Below are 7,996 nucleotides of genomic sequence, written 5' to 3'. Positions count from 1 at the left end.
TATTTTGGAAAATGCACGTGGTGGGAACAATTGTGCAATCAGCTTTGTGTTAGTAAACATTGAACTATAATCTGCTCAGTAAGTGACTGCTAGAAATTTTTCCCAGACTAATTTGTTAACCTTTTCTGCTTTGTGACACTTGGAATGGTTAGTGCATTGATTTGTGCATTTGTAAACACTGCAAAGTTAGTTACCACTGGATTAAGATTTTCCCAGATTTGATAGGTTTAATTGTTGCTGATTCTTGAGAAAACCAGTATACTGAGAGAAATTAGCAAGAATGTTGTACATAAGTCTGTCTGCCCAATTTATATTATTTCTATCATTGAAATATTTCTAACTTTGCTTTAAAAACTATAATTGTATGTTCATCTTAGAGGTGTTAACCCTTGATGCAAACACTTGGCAGTTTTTATGGGTTCAGCATTTATCTGTTACCCTTATCTCCGCATTCATTCACTTGACGGTGTGCCGCTCTTCACTGGAGCCATCCAAAACTAATCAAATGGCTCATTTAATTCTGTGCTTCAATTACTTGTCCAATTAGCCTTTAAAGGATGCAGTTGATTTTGGCTCATCTAATCCAACATTGACTTGCTCTTTTTGTTTAAGTATGGAATAGACCTTTCTAGCTGGCCATTTTTTATGAATCTGGAAAGTTTACTTTGGTGTTGCAACATATTGCAAGGCCCAAGTTATAAGAGCAATGGAATGTGGCAAAGCATAAAACCAATACAAGCAAATTTGACAATAGCCTCACTGCCCCTTCTCTTGTTGAATAACTGGGTGAAGATGCATGGTCAGTAAATTAAATTGAAACTACATTTGAAGGAGGAACAAATATAAAAAAAATATAGTAATTGCAGAAGTTTCCAGATTCTTAAGTCATACAGACTGGAGGTGCAAATTTTCAAGAGTCCACTGTAACAGGTTCGATGTAACAAAGACAAGAAGCAAAATTATATTGCATGTGATAACATTTTTTGCTTCAATTTGGCTTTGAGGTAACTTCCAATCAGCCAACATAAATGTTTGTTGATGTTAGCTCCAAGTACAGGCTGGTTCACACTACATCAGAAAGATAAATGATGAAAGAATAACAGGATTGAATATTTGATAGGGGTGTTACTTTATCACTTTTAAAAGATTAACTCATCTTATTTCTCATTTTTTTCCCCTCTCTTGGGAAATCACATGGCTATGGAGAAGCAGGGGAGAGGGAAGAGAAAGTGTCCGTATTAATGAGGCCACATGATTGTGGAGCACGTTTTTTGGTCTTGTCCTGTCAATTTTTTATGTTTGTAACTCTTTTGATAATGTGACTAATACAGCAAATTTTAAACTCCTTAATTGCCCATAGAATCATACAGTGCTGAAGAGGCCCTTCAGCCCATTGAGTCTGCACCGACATGCAAGAACTGCCACCTAATCCCATCTCCCAATATTAGTTCATAGCCTTGAATGTTAAGGCGTGCCAAGTGCCCATCCAGGTGCTTTTTAAATGGTGTGAGAAAATGCTCCTCTTCCACCCTCTCAGGCAGCGCATTGCAGACCGTCACCATCCTCAGGGTAAAAGGGCTTTTGCCGCTGAAGCTCCTGCCCCTCACCTTGAACCCTTTGTGACTGACCTATCGACTAAGGGGAACTGCGGTTCATTATCCACTCTGACCATGTATCTCAGAATCTTGTATACCTTGATGAAGTTGCCCCTCATCTTCTCTGCTCCAACAAAAACAACCCAAGCCTACCCAACCTCTCCTCATAACTTAAATGTTCCATCCTAGGCAATCTCCTCTGCATCCTTCCAGTGCAATCACATCCTTCCTATACTGTGATGAGCAGAACTGCACACAGTGCTCTAGCTGTGGCCTCACCAAAGCTTTATACAACTCCAACATTATCTTCCTGCTTTTGTAATCTATGCTTCGATTAATAAAGGTAAATGTCCCATTTGCCCTATTCACCACCCTACTAACGTGCTCTTACACATTCAGAGATCTGTGGACAAACATACCAATGTCCACAGAACTTCCTAGTGTCATGCATTCATTGAGTATTTCCTTGTCAAATTACTCCTTCCAAAGTGTAGCTCACTTTTCAGGGTTAAATTCCATCTGCCATTTATATGCCCAACTGATCATCCCATCTCTATCTTCTTGTAGCCTAAGACACACAACCTCACTCTTAACCACTCGACCAGTCTTTGTGTCATCCGCAAACTTGCTAATCTCACCCCCCCACGTAGTCATCCACGTTGTTTATATAAATGACGAATAATAGGGACCCAACACAGATCCCTGTGGTACGCCACTGGACAATGGCTTCCAGGCACTAAAGCAGCCTTCTGTCATCACCCTCTGTCTCCTACAACTGAGCCAGTTTTGAATTCACTTGATCAAATCACCCTATATTTCATGTACGTTTACCTTCATTACAAATCTCCCATGTGGGACGTTGGTCAAAGGCTTTGCTGAAATCCATAGAAACTATATCAACTGCACCACCCTCATTGACACATGTTTGAGTTCCTTTGCTGGTAATGTTTGATATCTATTTGGAAAATTAATGGACCATGATCTGCGATAACATTTGAGAAATCCTTAGGTTCTTAAGTCTGAGAAACCTGGTGATTCATTGGTTTAATACATTGATTTAGTCCACTGTCCTTTCCTCCTAGAGCTAGTCTTTGAATTCAGCACTAGTGTGACTCAACTAAAAAGCTTTCTCTATTTGTTGATTGCCACTGTATATTTCAAAGTAAGTTTGAATAGTCTCATTACATTACCAGTTCTTAATGCCTACAGCATGAAGCTGACTGTAATTTAGCAAGAAATATTTACTGTGAGCTGTAAAAAAAATTGCATTGGTGCATCGAGGGTTTCTGAAATCTATCTCAAACTCAGATTTCCACTTCATTCTGCAGATAACTTGGAATATCCACTCAAATCTTCTGGTCCCCAGATCATTGGAGGTGGGATATATGTTGGGAGATGAGTCTTTGGACAGTATCCTGTGATAGTCCTGACATACATACGTAGGTGGGGAATTGCCCAGGAAGTTTAAACTTCTGTGGGCTGATTCCCTTCTGCCCAGGTGCCTCCTTGAAATTCTCCAACCTTGAGCTCAGGGTGGAGACTTGGCCAGAAATATGGGACTTAACTGCACACTTAGCGAGGATATGTTAAGTTTCAATATTAACAACTCTGTGACTGTGCACCACAGCCAACTCCTGATGACTTCCCCTGGCCTGGCCAGACCAGACCCAATTATCACCCTGTCTACGATCCCTGTCCCGAATTGATTATTCCTCCAAGCAGGCCTGACTACCTGACCTAACTACCCAAGATAGTCACCCATTCACTAACCCATACTTTATTAAAAGTTTTGAACTTAGTAAAACCTATCTGAAAATGGCACTACTGTTGTAAAGAAGAGACGTATCCTCTATTCTCCCCACTATCCTCAGCTTGCTTACCTTGGAGCGTTTGCTCTGCCCATCTCTCCTTCAGCCAGAATTGGAAGATAAGGCTGCAAATGGGGAGTATTGTCGGGTCAGAAAAAAATTTCAAGCATTGATATTGATTGGCAGATCTAGGGTTTCACTTGTAAGTAGAACTTCCAAACACTGTTGGTTTATACTGATTAATAAATTATAGTGATTAATAATTAGCAGAAAGAGTTGATGTTACTTAACATGGTTGGACTGAATTCTTGTTTAATTTTGATAATTTAATTGTTCATTAGAATTTTTGTTTTAAACCAGATCTCAAGATAACTGTTTATAGTTAATGCATTATCATTTTATTTTGTTTGTTTTTATTCAGTTAACAATTCACGGTGAACTTTAATATAAAACGCACAAAAACTTACATTATGATTGTATACTTGATCCACTGTACAACTGTTTGGTTCAGGTGAATCACTGTTGGCTCGTTAAATGTTAATGATGTTAGTTCTCTTACCTGACATTGCTACTTTTCTGCCAACATTCAAATGTCTGTGTAAATGTATTAAGGTCCTGCTTTGTTGTATTTATTCCTTAGTTAATACAATTTTAATTAGTTCATATATAATACATGTTAAGTTTGAACATCTGTTTTCTGACTGACAATTCTTTGTTGAATGCTTGCTGAGCATGAGGGTTGCAAATGGATGTACTAGGTCAGACCCTGAATTTACCAAGTTATCAAACATTCTTGAACCAAAGAATAGTCTACCATATTTATGATCATAAAATCCTATTTACAATGCAACTTGTCAATGGTTTAATTTTGCTGGTCACCAATTAAACCTCCAATGTCAAACTGTCCTGTTACAAAAATAAACTGTTGATTTTTGTTCGGTATGTTTCCACATTAATGGAGTTTAATCATAAACTTGTATCCTCTCAATGTATCTTTTAAACCTGATCTGCAAGTGTGAAATGCTTAGTTTACATAAGAACATAAGAACATAAGAAATAGGAGCAGGAGTAGGCCGTCTAGCCCTTCGAGCCTGCCCCGCCATTCAATAAGATCATGGCTGATCTGTCGTGGCTCAGTTCCACTTTCCCGCTTTCTCCCCATAACCCTTAATCCCCTCTCTTATCAAAAACCCATCAACCTGCGCCTTAAAAATATTTAGCGAGGCAGCCTCCACCACTTCAACGGGCAGAGAATTCCAGAGATTCACCACCCTTTGAGTGAAGAAGTTCCTCCTCAACTCCGTTCTAAACCGCCCCCCCTTTATCTTGAGGCTGTGCCCCCGAGTCCTACTGTCTTTTTTGAGCGGGAAGAGTCTCTCCACCTCTATCCTATCCATCCCATTCATCATCTTATACGTCTCAATGAGATCTCCCCTCATTCTTCTAAACTCTAACAAGTACAAGCCCAGTTTATTCAGCCTCTCCTCATAGCACAACCCCCTCAACTCCGGTATCAGCCTTAGTTTGCCCATGGTTTTGAAATAACACGGGTCAGCACCATGGCATACAGTGCCAGGGACTCCGGTTCAATTCTGGCCTTGGGTGACTGTGTGGAGTTTGTACATTTTCCCTGTGTCTGCATGAGTTTCCTCTGGGTGCTCCAGTTTCTTTGCATAGTTCAAAGATGTGCAGGTTAGGTGGATTGGCCACGCTAAATTGCCCCTTAGTGCCCTAAACTGTGTAGATTAAATGGATTTGCCATGGGAAATGGGGTTGCGGGGATAGGACAGGAGAAAAGGCCGGGGTAATTTTGATTTGATTTATTATTGTCACATGTACAGTGAAAAGTATTGTTTCTTGCACACGAAACAGACAAAACATACCATTCATAAAGAAGGAAAGGGAAGGGTGCAGAATGTAGTTTACAGTCATAGCTAGGGTGTAGGGAAAGATCAAGTTAATGTGAGGTAGGTCCGTTCAAAAGTCTGATGGCAGCAGGGAAGAAGCTGTTCTTGAGCTGGTTGGTATGTGCCCCTCAGACTTTTGTATCTTTTGCCCGACGGAATGGGGTAGAAGAGAGTTTGTCCGAAGTGTGTGGGGTCCTTAATTATGCTGGTTGCTTTTCTGAGGCAGCGGGAAGTGTTGACAGTCAGTGGGTGGGAGGCTGGTTTGAGTGATGGACTGGGCTTCATTCACAATCCTTTTGTAGTTTCTTGTGATCTTAGGTAGAGCAGGAGCCATGCCAAGCTGTGATACAACCGGAAAGAATGCTTTCTATGGTGCATCTGTAAACATTGGTTAAAGTCGTAGTGTACATACCAAATTTTCTTAGTCTTCTGAGAAAGTAGAGGTGTTTAGCGGGCTTTATTAATTATAGCGTCAGCAGTGGGAGAACCAGGACAGGTTGTTGGTGATTGTGACGCCTAAAAACTTCTAACTCTTGTCCCCATTGTTGTAAACAGGGGCATGTCCTCCAGTGCCCATCCTGAAGTTGATGACCATCTCCATTGTTTTGTTGGCACTGAGGTAGAGATTATTGTTCACCAGATTCTCTGGGGCGATTTTCCCATTTGACCCGCTAATTTTTTGGCGGGTTCGCCCTGGACATACTTGCGTGTACCGATTCCTGGAAATCAGGCATGGTCAGGACCACACAGGAGTCTGGCGGGAAGATCAGGTAAGTACTCAAGCTATTCTTTGTGTTACTTGCATGTGATTATTGGGCCCGGGACTAAATTCTCTGGGCCCGATAGCACCTCCCACCTTGCCAGTACAATTTCATTCCGGTGTGGTTTAAGAGTAGCTCCCCACTTTTGGGGAACTAGCAGGATGATCCCACTGTAGTGAAGGTGGGGGCATTTGGGGGTGGTGCCCCTGGACGTGGGCACCCTGGCAGGGCCAGCCTGTGTCTCCTGGCACCATCAATAGAGCAAAGTGTCCATCCCGGAGACACCTTGACACTCCCCACGGTGCATCGATGCAAAGGGGGTGGGGCATATTGGGCTGGATCTAATGGCAATAGGTGGGGCTGGGTGGGTCCCACTGCCACTCTGCCATTTGTATCTGGTTGGGAGTGGAGGGAGGCCAACAGAGTGTAGGGTGTGACGGGAGGATCGTCACTGCTGGGGGTGGGGGGTGGGGGGGGGAGCGGGGCATTGTCACTGCTGGGGTGGGTTGGGGGGGGTGGCATGGTTCCTAGAGATTGGGGTGCTCATGGATGGTGTGGAAGGAGGTCAGCGCTGGCCTGGGAATGATTGTGTGGACCGCGATTGGGCCACGGGGATTTAGGAGAGCAGCACTGCCGGGCCAGCAAATGAAAGGCTGACAGTTCGGCCACTGTGCATGTGCAGAGGGCCCGAACTGTCAGGCTGTTGCATGAATAGGCCCCGCAATCGAGTTTTTAATGATAATCATGATTGTGACCTCTGCAGTGCACAAAGTGTGGGAGATTTGAGTATGAAGTTGCACTGAGAAAACAATCATGATTTAACCATTTTTCCTGCAAATTCAGCACAGAATTTTTTTGGGAAAATCACCCGCTCTATCTTTCCTGTGCTCCATCTCATCAGGAAATTGGTGCAGACTTGATGGGCTGAATGTCCTCTTTTGCACTGAAGGGATTCTATGATTAAATGATATACTAAAATGAATGGGCTTAAAATCTAAAATGAGATTAACAATCACCTTTGACATTGGAAAAAAGTCGCATTGCATTTCACGGGAACACAATCAGACAGCGTTTAACATTGAGCCATATGAGATATTTTGAAAGGTGACTAATATCTTGGTCAGAGGTAGATTTTAAGATGCGTCTTAAAGAAAATAGAGAAACAAGTGGTTTAGGGAAGAAATTCTAGCAGTTAGGACCTTAATGATTGAAGGCGCTGCTGCCCATGTTGATATGAAGGAAATTGGGAGAGAAAAAGTGGGCAACAGTAGGCCGAATAGCCTAACAGCTATTGTCGGAAAAATGTTCGAATCAATTATTAAGGAAGTACTAGCAGCACATTTGGAAAATCATAATCTAATCTAGCAGAGTCAACAAGGCTCATGAAAGGGAAATTATGTCTGCCTAATTTATTAGAGTTTTTTGAGGAAGTCTCAACCAGAGTGGATAGAGGGGTACCAATAGATCTCCTATATTTGGACTTCCAAGGTACCCAACAAAAGTTATTATATCAGAGTCCATAGCTGGAGGTAATATACTGGCATGGATTGAGAATCGTGGGCAGGAAACGGTGACTGAGGATAAGGGGTTCTTTTTCAAGTTGGCGACCTGTAACCTGTGGGTTACAGACCGCGACTATTTACAGTATATATGAATGACTTAGAGGAAGGAAGCGAATGTACTGTAGCCAAGTTTGTAGATGACACAAAATAGGTGGAAAGGCAAGTTTCGAGAGGAATGCAAATAGTTTACAAAGTGATACTGATATGTTAAGTAAGTGAGGAAAAAGCTGTCAAAATGATTATAATGTCGGAAAATACGAACTTATCATCTTGAAAGAGAGAATGAAAGAACAGAACTATTATTAGAATGGAGAAAAACTGCAGAAAACTGCAACACAAATTAACTTGGAGGTACGTGTGCAC

The sequence above is a fragment of the Carcharhinus amblyrhynchos genome, chromosome 9 (genome assembly GCF_965287045.1).
Source record: "Carcharhinus amblyrhynchos chromosome 9, sCarAmb.v2.hapA, whole genome shotgun sequence".
NCBI lineage: Eukaryota > Metazoa > Chordata > Chondrichthyes > Carcharhiniformes > Carcharhinidae > Carcharhinus > Carcharhinus amblyrhynchos.
The sequence above is the reverse complement of the archived record's forward strand: the minus strand, read 5'-3'. Positions refer to the sequence as shown.